Source organism: Adiantum capillus-veneris, chromosome 1 (genome assembly GCF_014529385.1).
Source record: "Adiantum capillus-veneris isolate H3 chromosome 1, ASM1452938v2, whole genome shotgun sequence".
In the NCBI taxonomy this organism is placed as follows: Eukaryota; Viridiplantae; Streptophyta; class Polypodiopsida; order Polypodiales; family Pteridaceae; genus Adiantum; species Adiantum capillus-veneris.
In genome coordinates this window covers 175,455,687-175,482,811 of record NC_140931.1, presented here as the reverse complement: position 1 = coordinate 175,482,811, position 27,125 = coordinate 175,455,687, and positions in this window count along the sequence as shown.

The following is a 27,125-nucleotide window of genomic DNA, read 5'->3' as shown; positions in this document are numbered from 1 at the left end:
AGACTTCCTCTATAGGAGCTGACTTTAGAGTTAGGCTCCCATCATTGATCTCTCTCACTTTTTTCCATAAGTGTCTTAGCCAGTCTTCATCTACGAATGGAATTCCATCTAAGGCATCTTCACTGTCCGACACTACAAGTTCTGGTTCTTTTGTTTCAAGGTGGGGTTCTGCCACCACATCAGATTTTTCTTCAGTGTCTCTTACCACAAGCTCCTCAGGTTTTGCAAAACTTTTAAGCTTGGGTTTTGTTTTTCCAACATTTCTTGCGTGATTCTTACCAAATTTTGATATGCTTCCAACTTAGCTGCTTCCATGTTTGGAGAAGGATAGTTTTCCATTTGTTTTCCATGTTTGGCCTACTTTAAGTCTTGTTTGGTAGGCTTCCAAGGTGGCATTAATAGGCTCAAAAATTTTATCAACCAGAATGGATCCTCTAGGTTTCACGGTTGTTTCCTTGATTTCACTCCAGTTTCCTTCAACTTTTCCTGGAATAGCTTTTTTGCCTTCTCCTCGATTTCAACCCATTTTCTTTGTTTTCTCATATCTTTTTCTTCTGCTCCTTTTGATTCTTTGAGAGGAAACTTTTGTATTTTTCGAATCATCCAAGGAGTTGTGTTTCTTTTTCTTGGCCTGCGATCTAGTGATTACCTTGATTGGAAGAATCGGTTCACTCTCTGATGAGCTACTAGGTATCACTTGGACTACGTTTACTACTGTTTTACCCTTGTTAAAAGGATTTTTAGGGCAATCTTCCGGAAAGTGTCCTCCCTCTTTGCAACATTGTATGCAATAGGCTTCAGCTGGTTTGAGGTTTTTGTCAGGCTCTGGACATTCGTTTTTCCAATGATCATCAGCACCACAGTTATGATAGTTTCCTGTTCCTGGCTTAATCATGGGTCTTACCATGGGAGGTCTAACACCTTGATTAGATACATAATACATTGGTGCGAGCTCTGGTGGAGCACAAGTCACGGTTTCTTCCATTGGTGGTGGATGTGAATTATACCAATCTCCTTTTACCATTATTGTAGATGGACTAGGCTCAGCACAGGGTGTAACAGGCACTAATTCTTGTTCGTCTATGACTCCGTCAAAGTGCATGTACTTTACAGGCACTACATTATGTCCTAGATATGGAGGTTGTTGACCCAACACATGTTGAGGTCTTTCCATACCCATTGGTGGTCTTTAAGCTTGGGCCATATTAAGTTGATACATGTACATGGGTTGTCCTTGTGGCCTCATGGGCACGTACTGAACATTCCCATCATACTTTGGTCGGACGTAGAACTCCTAAGTCTCATGTTTGGTCCATTCAACTTCGATTGCTCACCATTTTTGTGGCCTAATTGGTTGTCCCGGTTGAGGTATCCCTTGTCTTGGTCCCCTTATAAGTGCTTTTTGCATGTTGTTCATCATGTTATTCATCATTTTAAGCATATCTTCTATGGCTAAAAGTGGTCCTGCAAGAGCCGTTCCCACTTGTGCTGATCTAGTGGTTGCTGTTTTCTCGTTTCGATTATCCTTAGGGACATCTTCTTTGTTAAAAATATCACAATTGTCTCCTAAGTCAATAGCATCTCTCACACACTCTTCTAGGGTTGTATGCTTTTTAATATGGAGTGTAGCATGAAGTTCTTTGTTTAGCAGTCCCTCTAGAAACAAGGATACAAGTCATTCTTCTGTAGGTATCTCTAGCCCTGGCCATCTGGCAATGTATTGTTTCATTTGAGTTGCACAATCCCTAACAGACTCACCATGTTTCTGTTCAAAGTTGTAGATTTGAGCTACCGTATTATGTTTGATCCTCGTTTTGGAACAAGAAGTACAAATCCTTGCGCTAATGTGTTCAAGTCCATAATTGACCTTGGTGGAATGTTTTGGAACCATGTCAATTTTTTTCCTTCTAATGTCATTCCAAACCCCTCGAATTGAGTATGAAATTGAATATACATTCTGCTCTTAGTACTTGTTTAAAGCTTGCTCGGTGGTCATATGAATCCCCTGATCCACTGTATTTTTTGACCCATTTGTGAAAATCAGCTGGTCTGACACGTCTGTTTGTGTGAGGTCCCCACCCCGCCATATCAAATAGCGGATCTAATGGTGAACCTGGTGGCCACTAGATCTATAGCGGAATCAAACAAAGTGGTTTAGGGTTCATCTAGCGGACGATCTCTCATCACAAAGTAAGTCGACCTTGAGCCTACTAGCATTGAGATCTAGCTTCACCTCGCACGGGAAGCATACTTAAACCATCTAGCGATCCTAGGACCCACCTTCCAAGAGGAGAGAAACCCCGAGTGCCTTTTTCCCCATGTTTCAGAGGCACGTACTCTCAAGATTTCACCGCTCTAGGGACAATGAGTAATACTAGAGTTGAGATTAAACTATGGGGACAGAGAGTTCCCGACCAATCGGGACCACCCATCTCATAGGCATTGGCAACCTGAGCTAAGACCCCACTTTCCACCCCCACACTCACACTTCCTTGTGTGACCTAATTACTACCACAATGGTTGTTCAGCATAAACATTCTTTGATTAATTCCGAATCACATTGTTCATTAAGACAGCCCTTCAATGAGTATTGCAAACAACACCAACACAGTATTCTAGTAAAAATTCTACTCAAAATTATTCATAAAAATTCCAATGTTTTAGTAGTACAACATCCCCCCTCCAGCGAGAGTTTACTCCTCCCGTTGTAGCCTAGCTGCCTATACAACTAGATATGTCCACCGCATACAAAGCATGTCATGGACACTCCCACCGCATAGAAAGCAAGACGTGGGTTCCCACCGCATAGAAAGCAAGTCGTGAGTATCCACCGCATAAAAAGCAAGTCGTGGATTCAAGAGCCCTTAACGAGGAACTCTGCCCCCTATGTGATCAATAGGGGGGTCGGGGCTGATTCAACATTGGAAATAAAATGAACATGTCGAGCTAAATTTTCCCTAGCAGACATTCTTTCCTATTGCAAACAGCATACCCATCAATCATTTCTTTCTTACTTTCGACTTTAATGTACAAATGAATTCAGTGCCGAGGCTTCCGTCGGATTTCTCCAACATGTTTCTGGGGATATGTTCATTCCTAACTAGACGTGTGCAATGTTAATTCAAACGACTTGAAAAAAAATATGACCTACCTCTTCCATTTCTTCGTCAATGGCCCGTGAGATGGCCGGTATTTGTTCGTCCATGGGATCTTTTCCCTTTCCGTTCACCTTGCTCGTTCCTGCCTCGTGGTCGTGGTCTCCACCAAAGCGAGTCCTCTTAACCGGGGCCATTTTAAACTCACTTCTTTAAATAATTAACTTGGAGAAAAGAGATAATGTCCGCAAGCGTCATAACAAGCCAAGTGATAGATTAGCAACATCAAACAATGCCTGCTATGAGAGGTTTAGATTTTTCCATATAGCAATCATTATGGATGATGCATATTCCTATGGGAACTGGCTCTAAGGATAATTACTCGACTTAGATGATTAAGAATAATAAGGTATCATTAATAGAATTACCAGGAAGATGAATCAGCATAACTAATCTCTTTCCTAGCAATTAGAGGATGCAGGTTCACCTCATGCATAGGTGTGATAAAAATTAACTCTTAGAGACTTCATGACGGCTTTAATTTTACCTTAATTACATCTTAATTCATAAGACAATGGATCTAATTTAGCTACATTGTTAATAAAAAAATGATTTTCATCAATCTACACAGTTACCGGCTTATCGATTAATCACTATGCTACCTAGAGAGAGAAAATTTTGTTAATCATGCACTAATCACTAATTAAGGATGATGAATGGCTGATAATTCAGCTACGGCGTGATGATTACATAATAGAATATGGTTAAAGAGAAACTAGAGAGTAATTATAGAGAATTACGACTAGGAATAAGCATAATAGACGAGAAATTTAGATGGTAATGAAAAGGATTTGCAGAAAGTATTAATTAAAACATGGTTATCGTGATTAAGGGCTGATAATCCTCTTGATTCTCTGATTTAATCGAGTTTCTTGAGGCGAGAATTCGACAGCACTTCCCTCCTTGCTTCTCCTTCAAAGGATGTGTGTACCGGCAGCACCTCCCCAAGGTGTGTGTAGGTGTGTGTGTGAGCCTGTGTGTGTGTGTGCACTGGCCTTTAAATAGGCTCCTACAGGCTGAAAATCGACCAGCCCTGCTATAAGCATCTGGAGGAGCAGTCAGTCTCTGCATTGGCAAGTCCAGTTCCCCTACCCACCAAGTGTCAGGTTGGCTAGGTTAACTGGCTCTGAGACTTAGTTACTGGCTTGGCAGCTTTCCTAGGACTCCCACAAGGACAAAGAGCGCCCCCTAGTTGCTAAAGCTGATTTGGAGCGGCCTGGGACTTGTTCCCACACAGTCCCGGGCTCCGATGCCTCCCCGCTCAATTTTTGGAAAAATTGATTTTAGGATAAAACGGGTCATACGAGTCGGATTTTGATGCCATAATTGCTATACGGAGCTCTAACTAAGGCGTACTGGCCCAAGTACCTGCCATATTTAGCAGCCCCCGGGGTTTGAAAATGCATTTTTTTCAAATTTGGGATACGGGTGCAGTTTTTCGAGACGATCAAAACTAGACGGGTCAGGTGCCCAAAAACTTACTATTTTTGGATTTTTTTTGCAAAAATTATTTTAATTCACATTTGGGAGCTTTAAAACATTTTAAACATCATGGCACTGATAGAATTCAGAAAACTACTAAAAATAGTAACTTTTTCTATTATGATCATTACATGGTACACGATGCTCTTTTTGGTCGGGGTCAGAGACCTTACAACCTCCCCAACGTGAAAAATTTGAGATGTCCTCATCTCAAGAATGTGTCTGGGTAATCTTTTATGAGCGTTGTTTCGTCCTCCCAAGTTGCATCTTCTTTAGGGTAATCCTGCCACTTTACTAGATGCTCTGTGATTGTTCTATTGCATAACTATCTTTCCCTCGTTTCAAGTACATAGTCAGGTTGGAGCTCGAGAACTCCTTGTGCTGGCATGACTATCTGATCTGAGTCCAAGAAATGATCAGGGTTAGGAATATAAGGTTTGAGTAAGCTGACGTGGAACACATCATGAACCTTCAAGTTTGCACGTAACTTTAGCTTGTAGGCTTGGTCACTTACAACTTTAACAATCTCAAATGGTCCACAATACCTTGGGCTTAGCCTTTCATTCCATACCAAAAATAACTCCTCCTGACAGCATGAAGAGTTTTAGCATAGCCTGGATGTCCGGATGTAGGGCTATCGTGTGATTCATACAAAATGGCCTTCTTTAAAGCTGGATCTCTGGGTACACATAGTCTATGTCTGTAGTAAATACATCCTCCCATAAGAGAGTAATCTTTATCTTCAGGCATCTTATTTTGCTGGACTGATGCTACTATACGTTGGTATTCTGGATCTACCAAAGATGCTTCTTTGATTCTATCCCAGATAGGGTTATTTGGAATAGAGATAGCTCCGAGAAAGGATTTTCGGCTAAGACCATCTGCAACTGCATTCTCCTTCCCTGGTCTATACTTTATGTCGAGGTCATATTCTTGTAATAGCTCTATCCATCGCCGTTGTCGCATGTTGAGAATAGGTTGAGTAAAAATCCATTTTAAGCTCTTGTGGTCTGTAACCAGCTAAACCTTGCGTTCGAGAAGATAATGTCTCCATAACTTCAGCGCGTGAATAACCGCTAAAAGCTCCAAATTATGAGTAGGATAATTCTTCTCGTGATCCCTCAGATTTCGCGAAGTATAAGCCACTGGTCTTCCTTCTTGAGTAAGAACTCCACCTAGAGCAAATTTGTTGGCATCGGTCGCTACTTCAAATTCCTTACTGAAGTCTGGAAGCTTTAAAATAGGAGCTGAGACCAAGAACTCTTTTAGCTTAGCAAAGCTAGATTCGTGCTCGGCCTTCCATTCGATCCTCATTCCTTTCTTCAAGAATTTCGTCAAAGGTGCAGCAATACGTGCATAGTCCTTGACAAAAATCCTGTACCATCTCGTTATCCCAAGAAATCCTCTGACTTCGCTGACGGTAGATGGTTGAGGCCAATCAACGATGTCCTTGACTTTATCTGGGTTCACTGAAATTCCTTCAGCCGATATGACAAATCCAAGGTAATTGACCTTCGATGAGTAAAAGGTACACTTGCTCTCTTTAGCGTAAAGCTGATGTTCTCGAAGGAGATTAAGTACCTTGCGAACATGATCTTTGTGATCTGCTTCGTTCTTAGAGTAGACCAGAATGTCATCAAAGAAAACCAAGACAAGGTCATCCAGATAAGGTCTGAAAATATCCTACATAAGTCGATTGAAGCTTGCAGGGGCATTTGTTAGACCAAAAGACATTACTGTGAATTCGTAGTGTCCATACCTAGTCTTGAAAGCTGTCTTTGGAATATCCGATTCCTTGATTCTGATTTGATAATATCTTGACCTTAGATCAATCTTAGTAAACATTTTGGTGCTGTGGAGTCTGTCCAAGAGTTCCTCAATCCTTGGAATTGGATACTTGTTCTTGACAGTTACCTGGTTCAGACCACAGTAGTCTATGCATAGCCTTAAGGTTCCATCCTTCTTCTTCTGAAGAAGAACTGGAGCACCCCAAGGAGAAGTACTGGGTCGAATGAATCCTTGCTCAATGAGTTTCCTAAGTTGTTCCTTGAGTTCAATGGCCTCTGGAAGTGACATTTTATAAGGTCTTTTTGAGATAAGTTCACATCTAGGGATAGTTTCAATCTCATGATCTATCTCTCTATGTGGCGGAAGATTCGTAAGGTCTTCTGGGAATACATCATCATACTCTCTCAACCAGTTGGGTCGAAGTGAGGTATCTGCTTGATCTACTTTGTTGAGCTTTATCGCATAAATTTGTTGTCCCTGTCTTAATCCCTTCAAAAGTCTGTTGGCCTTTACTAGGGTAGCCCTAGGTCTCCCATTTCCCCCCTGGATTAAGGCTTCATTACCCAAGTTATCTGTAAAGGTAAAGTTTCCTTGTGCACAATGTATGTGGGCCCTATTTTTCTTTAGCCAGTCCATCCCTAGTATCCCATCAAAGAATCCTAAGGGTAGGGTTCAAAATTGGGTAGAAGTTGGGTGTCCCCCTAAATCAAAGTCGATTTTTTCCTGTAGAATGTTGAGATACTACTTCCTTGCCGTTTGCTAACTCTACAACTAGCTTGCTTGTTGGATACTTATCTAACCTTAACTTCCTCATGCATCTGGGTGAAAGAAATGAAAGAGTACTACCACAATCTATAAGGAAGTTAACTTGTTCACCTCTCAGAGATCCTGGCGTATGAATGACTGCATATTGATTGCAACCATTGGGATTGTCAATTGCAGCATGTAGGGTTTCTCTCTCCACTGCTTCGTCACCCACAGTTGGTTGTACCACTGCGGCATTCAGTCTGGCGGTAGCTCCACGCCCTCGTCCTCTGTTCATCCTTCCTCATCCTCCTCTTCCGTTAGCTTGGCCACGCCCATGGGTATTCAAGGGTATGGCATTGGTGTTGGTTGCCTGAATGTTCTTGGGGCACTTGGATCTGTAATGTCCATACTCGTCGCAACCATAGCATCGAACATCTGGAAACTCCATGGTTGTGGTGGTAGCCACAATAGGTCACTGGTCATATGCTTGGTTAGCTGGTCGGTTATTCCAAGCAGTTGTCCTTGCCCTCTTTGCCCAATGATTCCTCCTGTTTTGATTAACCTTTTGTACTTCAAGAGCTAGAGGTTTGGCCCTCAACAAGGCATCCTGTAGTGTGGTCGGCATGAGAGCTTCCAACCTAGTATTCAAGGGATCGATTAGCCCTTGGCAAAACCTCGCTACCTGTTGTTCCAAGGTCATCTTAGGAGCATATCTTTGAAGAGTGACAAACTTTGCATATTATTCTTCGACGAATGAAGTCAGTTGTGCCGAAGTGAAAAGAACTCATTCATCTTCAGGGTTTTGTAGGCAGGTGGTAAATAACGCCCCATTATCGCAACTTTGATGTCTTCCCAGGATTGGGAAGATCCCTTGATATCCAAATCCCTGCAATGTTGCTTCCACCATATCTTGGCATCGCCAGTCAAGTGGAACATCGCAAGCATGGTCTGGTTTACGGGTTGGGTTCCGGCAGATTCAAAGTAATCGTCCATGGCTTCCATCCACACTTCCGCATCTCTCTCCACATTTGCCCCCTCCCCCTTAAAGATCGGAGGTTGGGCTTGCTTAAGGAGAAGCTTCTTCTCTTGCGCTGCCGAGTACAGAGAAACAGGCGGTGCCTACAGAGGTTATACGAGATTCTTGATACCATTACTTGGATTTCAAAATAGACACGAGACTTTAAATAAAATTCAAGATACCACTTTATCAAGAGACAGAGATTCAGAGACAAAAAGAACTTTATTGATGAAAATTTATTACAATTGAAACCCCTCAAGGTTTAGGACAACTGATGATCAACTTATTACATGGCTTTTTGGATTGCGTATAAAATACGCCTAGGAGATGGTATTCACATGATGCACTACTTTGTTCGTGAAATAGTTCCTGTACTCATCCTTGAGCGGATTATAAAATAAGATATCAAGCCGGAATTCCTCTTTTGGTACTCCAAAAGTTTTGACTTTGTTTGCTGGGATCACCTCAGTGACCTTTTCCAAGAGCCAGTCGTTGATGTTTTGATTGGAGTCACCTGAAACAGTCAGGTCCAGTCGGGTAGGCAGCAGGTAGAATAAATCCACTACCCTCAACTCTTCTCCCCAACGTATCTTCTTCCAATCGATAGCAAGGCATCCTAACTTCTGAGCGTTGATGTAGTAAACCCCTCCCAGAAATGTCCAATCATGTTTCCATCCTCTATCAATGCGAGTGGAGTGTGGCGTATAAGCCTTCATCAGTATCTCCATGACATCTCGCCTAAACTGGTAAACTGGGGATCTTCGAGCAACACTTGGAACTTCCGATATTCTAGCACGGGGTCTTCTTGCAACAACAATGCAAGGAATTCGGATCAGCTACCTATATACTTTCAGTTCCTTTTTAAATATTCAAACAATACGACTTTATTTCCCAGCCTATCCTAAGCTTAGCTCTGATACCAGGTGTGAGGTCCCCACCCCGCCATATCAAATAGCGGATCTGATGGTGAACCTGGTGGCCACTAGATCTATAGCGGAATCAAACAAAGTGGTTTAGGGTTCAACTAGCGGACGATCTCTCATCACAAAGTAAGTCGACCTCGAGCCTACTAGCATTGAGATCTAGCTCCACCTCGTAGGGGAAGCGTACTTAAACCATCTAGCGATCCTAAGGCCCACCTTCCAAGAGGAGAGAAATCTCGAGTGCCTTTTTCCCCATGTTTCAGAGGTACGTACTCTCGAGATTTCACCGCTCTAGGGGCAATGAGTAATACTAGAGTCGAGATTAAACTATGGGGATAGAGAGTTCCCGACCAATCGGGACCACCCATCTCATAGGCATTGGCAATCTGATCCAAGCCCCCATTTTCCACCCCCACACTCACACTTCCTTGTGTGACCTAATTACTACCACAATGGTTGTTCAACATAAACATTCCTTGATTAATTCCGAATCACATTGTTCATTAAGACAGCCCTTCAATCAGTATTGCAAACAACACCAAGACAGTATTCTAATCAAAGTCCTACTCAAGCTTATTCATTAAAATTCCAATGTTCTGGAGGTACAACATCCCCCCTCCAGCGAGAGTTTACTCCTCCCATTGTCGCCTAGCTGTCCATACAACTAGGTATGTCCACCGCATAGAAAGCATGTCATGGACACTCCCACCGCATAGAAAGCAAGACGTGGGTTCCCACCGCATAGAAATCAAGTCGTGGGTATCCACCGCATAAAAAACAAGTCGTGGATTCAAGAGCCCTTAACGAGGAACTCTGCCCCCGGTGATCAGTAGAGGGGTCAAGACTGATTGAACATTGGAAATAAAATGAACATGTCAAGCTAAATTTTCCCTAGCAGACATTCTTTCCTATTGCAAATAGCATACCCATCAATCATTTCTTTCTTACTTTAGACTTTAATGTACAAATGAGTTCAGTGTCGAGGTTTCCGTCGGATTTCTCCAACATGTTTTTGGGGATATGTTCATTCCTAACTAGACGTGTGCAATGTTAATTCAAACGACTTGAAAAAAAATATGACCTACCTCTTCCATTTCTTCGTCAATAGTCCGTGAGATGGCCGGTATTTGTTCGTCCATGGGAGCTTTTCCCTTTCCGTTCACCTTGCTCGTTCCTGCCTCGTGGTCGTGGGCTCCACCAAAGCGATTCCTTTTAACCGGGGTCATTTTAAACTCACTACTTTAAATAATTAACTTGGAGAAAAGAGATAATGTCCGCAAGCGTCATAACAAGCCAAATGATAGATTAGCAATGTGCGCTCCTTGCCGCACTGTCGAAGCAAGGAACTTGCCAATACACCGTGTGCGAGCCACAAACGGCTCCAAGCACACAACAAGCCTAAACTAGCAAGCTCAAGAGAACAAAGGGTGTGTCACTCACCGCTCTACGCTCGCCTTCGTGGTGGATTCCTCGCCGCGATGAAGAAGAAGCTGCAGTCGTGCCGCGCTCAACCGCCTCGTCGCCGCCGTGCCTTCGTAATGCTCGATCGCACACACACTCTCCCTCTCTCTCTCTCTCTCTCTCACACACACACAAGGAGGTGAAGAAGAAGAAGATGGAGATGGAGATGGAGCAAGAGCACTCTTCAATTGCACAAATGAGAGAATGAGTAAAAATTAGGTTTAGTTGGCTTTTATAGGAGCTCACCCCATTCACACTTGGGCGCCCATGCTTAACCAACTAATCCCTTGAATGTCCAAGTTAAAGTGCGCCTCTCATCGGCGATCACTCTACCTTTCCCTATTGGACCGACAAGCCCGTTACCTGACTCTACCAAATACATAATACGCGTCCATCGTAGGTGATGGGGTGTCCGTGAGCCGTGAGGGTTAACATGCCCCCCTTCCTGATGTAGATTCCGTCCTCGGAAGCTATTGAGTTGAAGCAAGTTCGTCGAGGTGGACGAGCATTTGAGATGAATGTCCTTAGCCTTCTTCAGTCACTGCAAAATCAAACAACATTGGCACAGTAATTGCATTCTCTTAAATAGCATATGCAGTTTTAGGTAGAAAAATTGATTGGTCAAAGAATTTCAAACAATTTGGTAGCAATGAACATTAAATTGCAATGTAATCAAATGCATAAACAGATGTAAAGGTAGAAAATTAAACAAGTCTGGGGTCGCTAATTTGATGGTCGAAAAGCACTAGAGATCGAATATTAATACCATGGGTAAGCTTCTTAATTTTTTGTGGTCAATTAAGTTGTTTAATCGCGAGAGCCAAGTATTCATGTTCGAGGGCTGACTAGAGGCTATACCTAGAAGACTTTGTAGTTAAGCTACCATAAAAGGAATTTCTCATGAAATCATCGCCTGACTGATTACTTTTTCTTTGACCCCCCAAAGTCTTTTCACATTGATTCAATTATGATGTGTGTGCTTATTTTGTATGCCTTGGGTTTTTTGCTTTTCAAGGAAAAGCGCACACACTGGGAACCTCTAGGGCTCTAGTACCATAGGCGATACATGTGAGTGAAGTACCAAATCAAGCTGAGATTTCTCTTCCAGCTTAAAATTTTACATTGTGGCACTTTGATTTTTTGCTTGTTCATTTTCAGCATTTAAATTTTGTAACTTTGGGGGGCCATATAACACTGTTACCCTCCCCAGGCTCATCACATTAGTAAACTCCCTTTATAATACTTAAGCTAAAGGTCACTAGGGTTAAGCCCACTAGAAAGCCCTAGTACATTTCATACAATGCTGCCTAAATCGGATTAAGAACCTAAGTAACCATTGCTTATTAGGAAGGCATTCCCCATGGTATTAAGAGAAGATTTCTAATACCTAGCTTGGTCAAACTAGCTTAGTCGGACTGCTTGATTTTTACACCTAAACAAGTGATTATGACAAAAGATTGCATTGAATTAAATGTTGGATACTAAGCCAATGCGCTGAATATTATGCTACCAATCACAATCAAAGCAGACATTCATAGATGCAAAAAGATAACGGCAATGCTAATGGACAAGAAACACCTGTTTGTGTTGATGGTCGCGCTTGATTTGAAGGTTCCATGAACGTCCAAATCCTATCAATAGCAACACGCTCCTGTACACACTAGGAAACAAAAGGAATACCTCCAGGAGGCACATTAGTGGGAAAAGAGAACTTTGCTAATCACTCAACTTTAAAACAGAAACACTCCTATCGTACTAATCTTACCTACCCTCCATCACTCAAGTGATGAGGATCAAAGGTGTTTCATGGCATAGGTTTCTGTTTCACTGTACCAGATGTGACATGTGTAGGTCTGAGTCAATGTTTTGACTTTAATGTGCATACTCGTTTGCTAATTGCTCTTTTTTTTTTTTGTGAGTATAAAGCTTTATATGTACATTCCTTAAGATCGGAGATTGAGAGGTCAGGGAAAAAGGTTGAGAGGGAAACAAGTGAATGATGGATGTCCACAAACACTCCCCCCTTCCTTGGGTAGATCATACCGTTTGAAATGAGCTTGTCACCCTTTGAAACCAATTGTTCCAGTTGGTAATAGGTGAGGATTTTTGCTAGTAGTTTTCTATTACCCTAGGTGCCTCGTCAAGCTGCAAGGGTGGTAAGGTACTATCCCAGGATCGAACTTGAAGTGGTTCATTAGGTGATTCTTGAACACTGGGAGGTGTGGATTCTTTTGTAGCTTCATGGAGGTCCACTACTATAGATGGAGGCGGTGTAGAAGCTTTTACCTCTATGGATGTATTACATGATGAGCTAGAATCTTCATGGGACTCCCCCCTTCCTGAGCTAGGTGGAACAAATCGTTCTTTCTTTGGTACCCAAACTAGCTCGGGAGCGGGTGTGTAGCATTCTGTGATTTTTTCCTTTCCACGATCATTGATTCGTTTTGGAGCTACGGGATTGGGCTCACTTGGGTCAGGTGATAGGTAAGAGCACAATCTACGTTTTGGCACCCAGATTTGATCATTTCCTTGATAGTAGCCTTGGGCTTCCAATAGTCGTTTAGGGATCCATCGCAACATTTTCTTACTTTTCTTGGAACGAGTGGTGCGTTTCTTACAAGGTTTCTGTTTTTTAGCACTAGTTATGGTCACTAAAGAAGCTTTAGGGACCCACTTGTATGTTTTCTTCATTACATTAGGATGAGTCTTGTCGGAAGCGATATGCATTGCTTGTAGCATATTTAAGGGTATAGGCATTTCATCCCCCTCAGGTGTTACCCAGGTCGTCCCCCTATTTCCCAAAGTGTCTATGGTTGATGCTAGGTGGACCCAGTCTACATTGTCTGATTCCGTCATACCCGGTAACACATCCATATAAGGAGAATCTTGGCCAATGTCTGTATCCTTCTTACAAGTGTAACAATATTGTAGTGGGGCCGAGTGAACTGTGGTGTCAGAGCGATGATCAATAATGGTTTTACTCCCTAAGGGGTGTACCTTACCAGTCACCAAATCCACTCTAAGGACAGAGTCTTGGAATTGCAAATAGACATGATTTTTAGACCAATCGTGAACCATTTGTGCTTCCCTCATGAATGGTCGTCCTAAAATCATTTCATATGACATAAGGTGTTTAGAGAAATCCATTACAATGAACGTATGTCGTACCTTGTGTCCTAGAACTTTGATCTTAAGATCCTTGAGCATCCCCATAGGTTTGGCTATGGTACCATTTGCCATCTTTACCACAATGTTAGTAACACTGAGGCAGGGTTTTCCCATGGATTCCCAACAATCTTTTGTAACGATGCTAACTCCCGCACCACCATCAAGAATTCCCTTTATAGTTAATCCCTTGGTAGTGATGGGTAGGGTCGCATTAGACTCGTCGCCTTCAAAATACTGCCCTAATTCGTTAATGGGTACCTCGATCACAGACTCGTGTCCATCTAAGTCAAGTGATTGCACATGATTTTCCTCATCAATCATAATCGAGTCAGGCCTATTTGGTTGCGCAAACTGCGGTAATCCCGTTCGTAGCTCTCCGTTAAGGAATGCTCGAAGTGCAAGGAATAACTCAGGATCTCCATACAGCTTTGCTATGATCGTGGTTCGGACCTCAGAAGACATGAAGTCCACTAGTTTGGAAACATTCATTGGCGTTTTGCAGGGTGTAGGTCCTTGACTAGGAACTGGTGAGGATGGAATCTCATATTACTCAATGGGATCAGGTATTCCTTCGTTAAACATCCTTTCCAACAAGAAGGGTGTATGCTCACTTTCTGATGTCCTGTCCTCACTCCCTTCTTGGATGATACTAGATATGGCTAACGGTCTATGGTTCATGTGGGGTGGATGAACTTGCGTGGGAAACACTGTGTCATGAATTTTGATATGCATGGGTTCTGGTTCTAGTTTCCTTTGAGTCTCCTCCACTAAACCTCTTAGATGTTTCACCTGCTTAATCTCGTCTACAGGGTTTGGGTACGTCCCAATCTTCTTTTTACGATTCTTCCCTTTTTGCCCCTGCGGTTTATCTTGGGGGTCTTGGATTGGATTTGGAAACACTTGTGGTGTTTTCAGAGGCTCTTTATGGTTTTCTCTTATTCGGTTTTCATTTGGTCCCATGTTACGGTTTTCTTTGTCGGTCTTTCCCTTTGTGGTATTGGTTCTAGTCTCCATTGTCTCGACTGAATCTGAATCATCCTCGAGGTCATTCATATACACGGGGTCATCTCCTGTTCCTATGTTTGTTTTGGAACTTGGCTTTGAATTTTCCGTATTCTGCGACTTCTTCCTTCATGTCTTCTTTTTCTTTGCTTGGATAACTGACGCGGTATCTCTCTCTTCGAGGATATGTCCTGGCCCTTGAAGCATGGACCGTGTAATCGCATAAGCGGGTGCGACGGGTGGTATTGGCGACGTCACACTAGCAATTTTGACCAAATTCAAGGGTGTGATTTTAGGCGCATTTGGGTTATAGGGGCATTGGGCAATCAAGTGATCTATGCCACAACGATTACATGTGAGTATTGGCATTGCAGACGTGCTCCCTTGATTTATTTGCATCTGTGCAGCATTCTTTTGCAGCCTAATAGGGCACTCCGCTACTCGATGTGGTCCACCACACTCGTAGCATTGAAGAGGTGGCCTCCTAGCCTGGGTGTTGATATTTTGACCTCTGGATGCGAGAGCAGCAGCTTGATAAACCGGCTTGACTTATCCCCAACAATCTTCCATGTAGTATATAGGACATTCTTCCAATGTATCAAGTCCGTAGGAAATACTAGTGTCTATTTCCTCCTCATAGCCATCTGCATAAGCATTAGATGGCTCGCAACCCACTTGGTTCATAGGGGCGACTCTTGGATGCGGGGGCTGCGGTCCTAGCACAGGAGGTGGTAGCGGTGTAGCTTGTACAACATTTTGAGGTCTAGGGACCATGTGTTGCGGTAGTTGCTCAACAGGTGGAGTAGGCATCAATATAGGAGCTCGAGGTGCATCCGTCCAGGCTACAGGTGGTCTATTTGCCATCATACGTTTGATCATTAAACAATCCTTAGCTTGGTGACCATACCTACCACATGCGTTGCAAGTTCCATTAAATTTTACTCTAAACGTAGGGCACTCACTAGTGCTATGTGGACCTAAGCAAATGGAACACCATTGTTGCTCCCTTCTTGGATACATGTGACTATTTTGAGGGGGTCGATTATCCTTAAGAGACTCTTGGATTGCCTTGGTGAGGTCTGTCAAGAATGTCTCAAATACCTTTGGCTCATTGGCAATGGGCTTTGCAGTCATGGGTTCATACTCAATGGCTTGTGAGCTAGTGGATCTCGTGTCAGTAGACACCCTCATGCCTGCTATCATCAAGTTGTCCTCTAGTTGGATTGCATTGGCAGTGACATCTTCCCAGGTTGTGATACCTCTAATCACTAGTCCATTATAGATTCCTTCATTCCTCAACCCTCGAATGAATCGATCAAGCAGTTGGTTATTGTTGAAGCGCTCATTTACAGGGCAGCGAGAGTTTAAGTGCTTTAGACGACTAATGAAGTCCCTTACTGACTCTCCTTCCTTACGTTCGGCCTTCTGTAGCTGAGATGCTACACCCCAAAGCACACCTTCTCGTATGTACTCCTTTAGAAACAACCTTCGAAGGGTAGGGTAGATTGTTTTCTCGTCCACCCTTAGGGTCCTATACCAATCTCCAGCCTTCCCACTTAATGTCAAGCTTAAGGCATTGCACTTATGTAGTTCGTTGTGTTCCCCTAAGGAATCACATACTTGTTCAAACACTTCAATGTGTTTCCTAGCATCTTCGTCCCCATTGAATTTTTGCGTGAGTTTGGCAATTTGTACTGCCTTACTTCTAGGCTCTCTATCAAATGCGTGACACATATTTTCCGCGATAGATCGACCTATGGTTTGAGCAAACGCTGCCAAGTCACCTATGTGAGGAGGCAGGGCCGGTGGAGGTACTCTTGGAATCATATGTGGGAGAGGAACGAGTACCGGTCTTGGCATATGTGTAGATGATGCAGGATATGGAACATAACCGGGCATAGGTCCACTCGGATAAGAGCTAGGGAGCGGCACTCGAGGAGCATAAGCAATTGGTACAATTGGAGGTGTGGGGGCCATGTGTGCATAAGGGGCTAGAGGCACATACGGTCGAGGCCCCATATTAGGTACTACGACACTAGGTAGTGGCACTGCGCTAACCGTAGATGTCATAGGTACATTCTCTGTCAGGCTTATCCCTGGAGTGAGCACTGGGTTTTCCTTGATAGAGGGTTGAGCCAAGTTAGGAAAGCTAAAGTTTTCGCTCGGAGGCTCAGATTGCATAGAGACCCCAGGTGAAATGACGTAAGATGGGTCCATGGGGCTCATTAGAGGAGTCTCCATTTGTGATAGAGTAGGCTGTTGAGCCTTGCTCGTATCCAGAAATCTCATGGGGCCAGTTGAGAGTATATTTACCCCTCGGTTTTGCCTTTCTAATTGAATAATGCCATGGATAACATTACAGATCATTTTCTGTTGATCTTCGATGCTCGTGGCACTAGAGGTGGATCGTACAATCTCTATCCATCCTACATGGTAGGCGTGGCCAGAGTGTAGATCCGTCAACACCTCAGTGTGGAGGTCGTATGTCCAATGATCATTAATGAACAATCCTTCTAGAGTCGACGTGTTAACGGTTTCTTGTGAGGTAGAAGCAATGTTGCTCCCCGTGGTTTTACTTGTCACCAACGGTACTCTAGAGGGAACTTCTGAAGGAGGCAGCTCAACAGGGCCTTCTTGGTAAGAAGTTGGCAGGATATCCACATGGACACTCTTTGGGGGTGTGGGGTCCACGTGCGATGTGAAAGGAGATTCCACTTCCCCACCCCCTTCGCGTGCTTCATCTGCATCAGGTTCCGAGCGAGTAGCTCTACCTAATGTTTCCATGAAACGGCTAAACATACTAGTACTAGGCTGTGGAGCTTCGGGAGGTGCATGGCCTTCTCTCTCAGTGTTTTGGGTAGGGTATGCTTCCATGATTTCTGAGTCGGAGGAGGAATCACTAGCGGCTATTTTAGGGTCTTGGGTGGTGCTACCTTGTGTCCCCGCTGAGGGTCTAGAGTTTATCGTGGATGGGTAATGGGTGTCCGTATGAACAGAGGCACTACCAATGTGATCGTGCTCTAACACTCGTCCAGAGCGTAAGTGCATGTGCTTTTGATACCCGAAGGTGTCAAAAAGCTGCTCTAGGAGGCCTTGTGACTAGTTTTTAGCGTGTTTTTTGTTTGTTTTTTTGCTAGATTTTTTAGAGCGTGTCGTGGAATGGGCCGTGTGATAGCTCGAAACGAGCGTATCGGTCAGAGGGTCGTGCCGTGCTTTACAGCCCTCCGTTTGGTCACTCTATGCCCTCGGAATCCCTAAAACTGTCAATTTCCAGTAGGGAACTAGGCCCAAACTAGAAAGTCTAAGGGTGCAAGTGGGAAGAGAAAGGAGGAGAGTGGAGGACTTGTCCCACATGCTCTCATTCTCTCTTGAGGGAGTAGGGTATATATATAAGAGTGAGTCTAATATATATCATAGGACTGAGGATTGGGCTTGGGCTTGGGCTTGGGCTTGGGCTTGGGCTTAGGAAACCGATCCCGATCTATCTTTTATACAAACCAACCCGTCCGTTTTAAGAGTCACAGTTTTTATTTTCGAAAAATTTCGCCGCCCGCTCACGTTTTTAATTTCCGATTTTTTTTATTTTTTTGAAAATATTTTTTTTCCCCAGTTTTTTTTTTTTTTTTTTGGAAAAAAGAAAATTAAAATTTTTTCTTTTTGGTGCAGAAAATTGCAGAAATTTCAGAAAACGCAGAAATTGAAAAAACGCAGATATGCAGAAAATTAAAAAACGCAGAAATGCAGAAATTGCAGAAATTGCAGAAAATTGCAGAAATTGCAGAAAAAACGCAGAAATTGCAGAAAACGCAGATATGCAGAAAATTAAAAAAACGCAAGAAATGCAGAAAATTGCAGAAATTGAAGACGCCGAACTTGAAAATGCAGAAATTGCAGAAATTGAAAACGCCGAACTTGAAAATGCAAAAATTGCAGAAATTGAAAAAACGCAGACAATAGTAGAAATTGAAACTTGACAGCAAATGCAGAAAACGCAAAAAACAGAAATCTCCACACACTCCTTCCCTGTCTTTCCTATGATAGAAATTGCACCACAAGGAAGCGTAAAGTGCTAACCGAGCTTAGTGTAGGGCATATCCCCGGCAACGGCGCCAAAAATGTGCGCTCCTTGCCGCACTGTCGAAGCAAGGGACTTGCCAATACACCGTGTGCGAGCCACAAACGGCTCCAAGCACACAACAAGCCTAAACTAGCAAGCTCAAGAGAACAAAGGGTGTGTCACTCACCGCTCTACGCTCGCCTTCGTGGTGGATTCCTCACCGCGATGAAGAAGAAGCTGCAGTCGTGCCGCGCTCAACCGCCTCGCCGCCGCCGTGCCTTCGTAATGCTCGATCGCACACACACTCTCCCTCTCTCTCTCTCTCTCTCACACACACACACAAGGCGGTGAAGAAGAAGAAGATGGAGATGGAGATGGAGCAAGAGCACTCTTCAATTGCACAAATGAGAGAATGAGTAAAAATTAGGTTTAGTTGGCTTTTATAGGAGCTCACCCCATTCACACTTGGGCGCCCATGCTTAACCAACTAATCCCTTGAATGTCCAAGTTAAAGTGCGCCTCTCATCGGCGATCACTCTACCTTTCCCTATTGGACCGACAAGCCCGGTACCTGACTCTACCAAATACATAATACGCGTCCATCGTAGGTGATGGGGTGTGGGGTGTCCGTGAGCCGTGAGGGTTAACAAGCAACATCAAACAATGCCTGCTATGAGAGGTTTAGAATTTTCCATATAGCAATCATTATGGATGATGCATATTCCTATGGGAACCGGCTCTAAGGATAATTAATCGACTTAAATGATTAAGAATAATAAGGTCTCATTAATAGAATTACCAGGAAGATGAATCAGCATAACTAATCTCTTTCCTAGCAATTAGAGGATGCAAGTTCACCTCATGCATAGGTGTGAGAAAAATTAACTCTTAGAGACTTAATGATGGATTTAATTTAACCTTAATTACATCTTAATGCATAAGAGAATGGATCTAATTTAGCTACATTGTTAATAAAAAAATGATTTTCATCAATCTACACAGTTACCGGCTTATCGATTAATCACTATGCTACCTAGAGAGAGAAAATTCTGTTAATCATGCACTAATCACTAATTAAGGATGATGAATGGCTGATAATTCAGCTACGGTGTGATGATTACATAATAGAATATGGTTAAAGAGAAACTAGAGAGTAATTATAGAGAATTACGACTAGGAATAAGCATAATAGACGAGAAATTTAGATGGTACTGAAAAGGATTTGCAGAAAGCATTAATTAAACCGTGGTTATCGTGATTAAGGGTTGATAATCCTCTTGATTCTCTGATTTAATCGAGTTTCTTGAGGTGAGAATTCGACAGCACTTCCCTCCTTGCTTCTCCTTCAAAGGATGTGTGTACCGGCAGCACCTCCCCAAGGTGTGTGTAAGTGTGTGTGTGTGTGTGTGTGTGTGTGTGTGTGTGTGTGTGTGTGTGTGTGTGTGTCTGCACTAGGTGTGTGTGTGTGTGTGAGCCTGTGTGTGTGTGTGTGTGTGTGTGTGTGTGTGTGCACTAGCCTTTAAATAGGCTCCTACAGGCTGAAAATCGACCAGCCCTGCTATAAGCATCTGGAGGAGGACTCAGTCTCTGCATTGGCAAGTCCAGTTCCCCTACCCACCAAGTGTTAGGTTGGCTAGGTTAACTGGCTCTGAGACTTAGTTACTGGCTTGGCAGCTTTCCCAGGACTCCCATAAGGACAAAGGGCGCCCCCTAGCTGCTAAAGCTGATCTGGAGTGGCCTGGGACTTGTTCCCACACAGTCCCAGGCTCCGGTGCCTCCCCGCTCAATTTTTGGAAAATTTGATTTTAGGCTAAAACAGGTCATACGAGTCGGATTTTGATGCCATAATTGCTATACGGAGCTCTAACTAAGGTGTACTGGCCCGAGTACCTGCCATATTTAGTAGCCCCCGGGGTGCGAAAATGCATTTTTTTCAAATTTGGGATACGGGTGCAGTTTTTTGAGACGATCAAAACTAGACGGGTCGGGTGCCGAAAAACTTACTATTTTTGGATTTTTTTTGCAAAAATTATTTTAATTCACATTTGGGAGCTTTAAAACATTCTAAAGATCATGGCACTGACAGAATTCAGAAAAGTGCTAAAAATAGTAACTTTTTCTATTATGATCATTACATGGTACACGGTGCTCTTTTTGGTCGGGGTCAGAGACCTTACAGTTTGGTTCAGCTCCCAGTCTCCTAGCAGTTGATCCTGTTCCGAGTCCTTCAAACCAGTCTGTTGGAGATAGTGACTCATGTAGCCCTCGACTGGCCTTAGTGTCACCCGGTTTTCTACGTGATGAGGTGGTTTCTAGTTTTTTTACATAACTCTCAGATGATCTCTCATGGTGTTCATCTCTTGGAATTATTTATGGTCCTTGTCCCAATATCCAATCCCGTATTGAATACCCTTGGTATTTGGTTTGTTCTACCTCCTCAAGATTCATCATAACAAAGTTATTGTTATAACAATACCTAAACAGGTAGGTTGGTAGGTCCGCTGATCCCTTATCCTTGATCTTGAAGATATAGATGATCTTCATGGCCGTTAGTTATCCTGGTTTGGCATGCAAAGTCCACAGAAGATCTTTTATGTTTCTATCTTCCCAACAATAGACTTCGATCCTAGGATTATCCGTACTAAGCCGTTTCAAAGGTTTCAAATTGACTTGATCGTATCCCTCGAATTCTAAAGTTGGTGGTCCTTCTTTTGCTGACATATCTGGGATTATGGTGTTTACTTCTAACCCCCATTTGTCTACCACATCAGGGTTTTTGACCTGTACATACTGAGTTCCATTTCTGTCCATGTACATTTTTCCTTGTTTGTTTGCCCTAATCTCTTCTTCAAACTCAATACCATGGTCATCAATGTGAATAGCATACTCTTCGTTAGGGTCCAAGTAAACCTCGGCTCCATGATGGTTAGTCTTGTAAAAAGAGAGTATATGCTTATAACGCATTGTCGTTCGGGTTTTTGAGCAATTCGAGTAAGAAGACATTCGTATGTTGAGTCTGAAAAAGTATCTGAGACTTCTTCAAGAATTGTGTGCAAGGAATTGCCTTGATTCATGCTTTCTTCGGTGAATAGTCTACTATAAGTTTCTCCGAGTACGCCTTGATTTCCTAGTACCCGACCAGATCTAAGGTTCATATAGACTTATGAAGCCTTGGATAGAGTACTCACTTTTGGATTGACATGTCCTCAATTTCCACTTGATTCGATTGCAACTTTCTGTCAGGCCACTGATTCCTCGTCTACAACCTAATTCCTCTAGAATTTGATCAAGTTAGATATTCTTCTATAAAGACAATATAGTTTTTTTGCTAACTCTCGTGATTGGTCTATGTGTATCACTTCAAATCGAGCTATGGGAGTCAAAAATTGACTTCAAATTCAACTTTAGCAAAAAATCAAAGGTTTAATCTGCAATCTGGAAACTAAGTGAACATGTATCAATTTTGATGCGATTGAACCCAAAATTGCCCGGTGGATTTATATTATGTTGGTCTAACACTGCATAAGTTCAAAAGTCAAAACTGATGTCTCTGGGTAGCAGTAGTAAATAATCACAATTATTTACTTTTGTTAGTTTTTTACACTTTTTGGATTTGTTTGGCAAGTATACAACTTGTTAAAGTCCCTGGACAAGTTTCAACAATTTTGGAGAAAATACGATCAAGTTTATCAACTATTTGTTGTCAGACTTTGATTTCAAGAATTTGGCTTAAGTCTCACTTTTGTGATCCAAATTTCACCAAAATTGATTTGTGGGGTCTACTTGATATACTTGACCTTGTGGTATACTCATATTTGCAAAATCTCAAGTTTTGAAGCAAATGTAAATAATCACAATTATTTACTTCAGCTATATTTTTGCAAACGTTTGCCCCAAATTTGACACAGATCTTAAGCACCTCAAGTTAAGGTCACTAGCCAAGTTTCATCGAGTTTGGACAAGTTTTGGTCAAATGGTCATCAATTTTCTATCCGTAGACTAAGTTTGCAAATTTGGTCACAATTTTCAATCCAATGATCCAAATCTTACCAAATTTGGTTTGTGGGCTTATTACACATGGGTAAACTAGTGGTATGCTAGCTTGGTCAAAAAAGTTTAAAAATGGAACAGATGTAAATAATCATGATTATTTACAACTGGCAACTTTTTTCATCTTTTTGGTAAGCAGAGCATGTACACATGTTTATCACATCAATATAAGCCTATGAATCAATTTTCAATAGGTTTGGACAAATGTTTTTCCAATTTACACTCAAGATTCAAAAAGTCAGTACAAACTTGAGATTTTACCCAGTTTTTTGCCAGTTTGGTGATCCAAATCTTTTAGGCCTTTACAAAAGTTGTTTGTACACATGCAATGAGTCAATGGTATGAACTTTGGTCAATTTAGAATAGAAAGTTAATAATCGCGATTATTAACTTCAGGCTTCAAATGAACACTTTTTTACAAATTTTTCAAAGACAGTCTTTACATGAGCTATTTTAAGCCTATGAATCAAGTAAAAACTTCATTTGGCTTAGAAAAGGTAAATAATGTGAGTTTTGGCCAACTCTTGAAATTTTTACCTCGAAGTGTCTTTGAGCTTACCAACTGGTTCAGACAACTTTTAAGCTTACTCTTCAGACAACTTGAGTGGTTTCGAGTCTTTTCAAGCTATTTCTAGCCGTAGACCTGAAATTGTGTAACTTCCAATAACAAATCACACTTGATTCTTTCAGAGAGAGAAATGTTCTGAAACCCACCTCGGATCCTACTTACCCTACTCCTAGATTCTCATGCAATGCGGTTGTGGAAAGTGTCCACAAACACTCGTTTTCTTATCTTTTATGGTTTTCTGAGCACTGATCTTAAGACTTGTCTCGTCTACCAATCATTCTCAAAATCCTAATATATCTCTAAAATCCTACAATCCTAAAGGCACTCAGCAAGTACGATTACTTCCAAGCTACCTCCACACAGCAAAAGACGACAATCTTAAGCTATGCGGTTTTTAAAAGAAAGTTTTGAACTATAGGCAAACCTAGAGCAAGTTAAAGGATAACTTTACAAGACGCTCGTGTTTTTCCCTAGTTTAGGTCTCTTCGATCCCCAACAAGGGCGCCAAATGTGGGACGCATCTCTAACCTCACCATCCTATCTTATTACAATATTAGCGAGAACCACGATTAAATTGTCAATCCATGGGACAAAGATAACTCAACTAGTGCATAGATTCTACAAGAGGTTGTCAATCTCTCAGAAAGCAACTAACAACTCGCATCTAACTCAATCTACACTCAAGTGACTGAAATCACCAAAACCGATCGCTCATCGGCGGCAAACAAATCACATCTGTTACAGCATCAAATGACATCCAAACGCAATGAAACTTCTAGGAAATGTTTATAAGACCTAAGCACACATGCTTATGGTCTCAAACCCCACTTTAGGTCAAGTTCCAAAATCGCGATTATTAACACCATTGGATTTTTGACCTAGTCGTTTTCAACCCAGAATGTATCTAAATGCTTAGCAATGATGCCCGAATACCCCGCCTATGCTTAGTTTCTAATTTGAAGTGTAAATTCCTAGTTATGTTGAAATTAGGCCGCGGGTCGGCGATGCCAAAAGCTACAAATTACTGTGAACTGCTTACGTCAATGCGTAGAGCTCTTACTTGCGGTTGCAATGCAACAAACACGACTGCAATGTGACAATCAGGGAGGGAGTAGGAAGCACGAGAAGGAGAGGAGTGAGCACCGTTAGCTCACGTTGTGTATTTCATTATCCAAAACTTATAAATAACTTACAAAATTGGCTTTTATACCTTAGGCAAGGTTTTTGGCGATCAAAACTAATAATTTGGGAGTTCTACCAAAGCTGGGTAATGACAGGCTGATAAATCTGGAAGCTTGTAGCCTTGGCTCATTAATTACAGAGTTTATTAGAGAAAATAGGAGTTAGAATATTCTCGATTTATCAAAATAATAAGTGTTTTACAAAGAGAACTCCGAAAAATAGTATTTGTGTTAGCTTGCTGCTAACATGCACCAGCCACATTCATTCGTTTAATGGAGAAGATCTTTAGACCCTACCGCAAATTCATTGGAGTGTTCTTTGATTATATCATCATCTACTCCAATTCCTTGGAGGAACACAAGGAACATCTCCAAGTGATTTTTCAAGCATTGAGGGAGAACAAGATTTCTCTCAAATCAAAAGAAAAGTAAATTTTTCCTTCAAGAGAATCAATACTTAGTTCATATTATCTCTCAAGATGGTATCCATGTGGATCCATCAAACTTGGAGTTAATAAAAGCATGGCCTAATCCAAGGAATCTACATGAGCTATGAAGCTTTATTAGTATAAGTCAAACAAATCTTGACATACTGATAAGAATCTATAAACATTGAAGGGCACCATAAACCAACCTAAACAAATTTATTTATTGTAATTTCCCCTAGAAAATGACCATGTGCATCTCTTGCATGCGCTTCCTCCAATATAGATTTTTGTTCAAACTTTTCATTAGGAAAATTTTGAGCTCATTTTTGGGCCTTGTAAGAATTGTTGATGTGGCATAGCTTTCAAAAAGTGGGGATCGGTAAATTTTTTGTAAATAAGATCCAAACTTGTCGGAGGTTGGATATTTAGAATCTAGTCTTCAAATGCTATCTATTGATATATAGCATGCATGTATCGGACATTGCCTTCATATAGATCTAGAAAAATGTGATTTTAGATTACCGTAACGGTAACAAAAATTGGTTGATTGAAAAAAAATGGCATAACTTTCATAGAAGTCATCCAAAATTTTCGGACCTTATCTCTTTAGAATCCATTTTTTAAAAGCTTTCCAATGATAGGTCATATCATGGGGTTCTGAGAAATATTTAGAGGGGTCTACCGGGTTGCTTTCTTTTGTACAACTTTGATGATGTGGCACTCTTAAAAGTCCCAAAAATGACTTCAAAACTTTCCTAATTAAACACATCTCCTCAAAATTTGATCAATTCCTCTCTTATAAAGAACTTCTAAAATCTCTATAAAAGATCTACTTCTCCATGAGAGCTATATCCTTTACACCACTGTCATTTCTTTTGGAAGAACTCCTTTAAGTAAGAAGTACAACATATCTTCATACCATGAATCTTTATCATCCACCAGTTGCAGTTGCACTAGAAACAAACTTGCATCAGGAAAATCATCAATCTCCATAGGGGGCTCTTTAGTGGCCAACATGCTTAACTGATTTGCAATTATTTGATCTTATCTTGTCCTCTGTATTTTTGAATAGTCAAACTCTTGCATCAACAATATCCATCTATCTAAGCTTCTTGAAAGACAAGGCTTATTATTTAGGTACATCAAAGCTTGATGATCCACAAGAACTACCACTTTATTTGCCAGTAAAATAATGTCTGAATTTCTATAATAGAAAAATCATCTCCAAACCTTCCCTTTCAGTCTCTATATAGTCTCTCTTTGCAGGTTCAAGCATCCTATTGACATAATAAATTGGTTTGAGCAACCCTTCTTTTGGTTCCTGCATCAAAATTGCCCCCACTTTTGCATGGGATCCATTCACATAAAGACGAAATGGAAATTTCCAATCAAGAGGAAGCATTATGGATGAAGTCATGAACATCTTTTTCAACAAGTTAAAAGTAGTTTCCTCCTCTTCTTTCCATACAAAATCTACATCCTTTTTTGTCATTTGTTTGAGTGGAATACATGTGCCAAGAACCTCAAACATTAGGGAAAATTTGGAATCTGGGTGAAGTACATAAATGATGTCAGGGATAGTTGGGTTCAAAGGGCGAGTTGGAGCTGCTTTCTATGGAAAATAGAGAGAGAAAGGGCATGCCACACTGCACAATAGAGTAATTATTGATTGGAATTGAAAACAGAACATGAACCCAATTGATTTTACTAACACTATCAAGAACTCAAACATGTTTGTCAAGGAGTATTGTTAGCAGCACCGTAAACTCAATTAAGTGAGATTAAGGAGTTTAAGCTCCTTTTACAAAAGTTAGAACAAATTAATTTAGCCTGCCCTTAGTTTGTGTGATACTCCATGTTGATAATTGAAATTGTTTGAATGATTTTGAAGATCTAAAAAAATGGTGAAGCTTCACCCAAGCTTACTTTATTTGCAAAAGTTCCACCTTCCTTCCTTTCTTCATGCCCTTGAGCCCCTTCTTGCTCCTCGAGGTCAAGAGAGTGAGAAAAAGAGAGCTCGCTCTCGTTTTCTATCCCCCCCCCCCCCCCCCCCCCCCCCCCCCCCCCCCCCCCCCCCCCGCGCTTCTTCTTCACCTT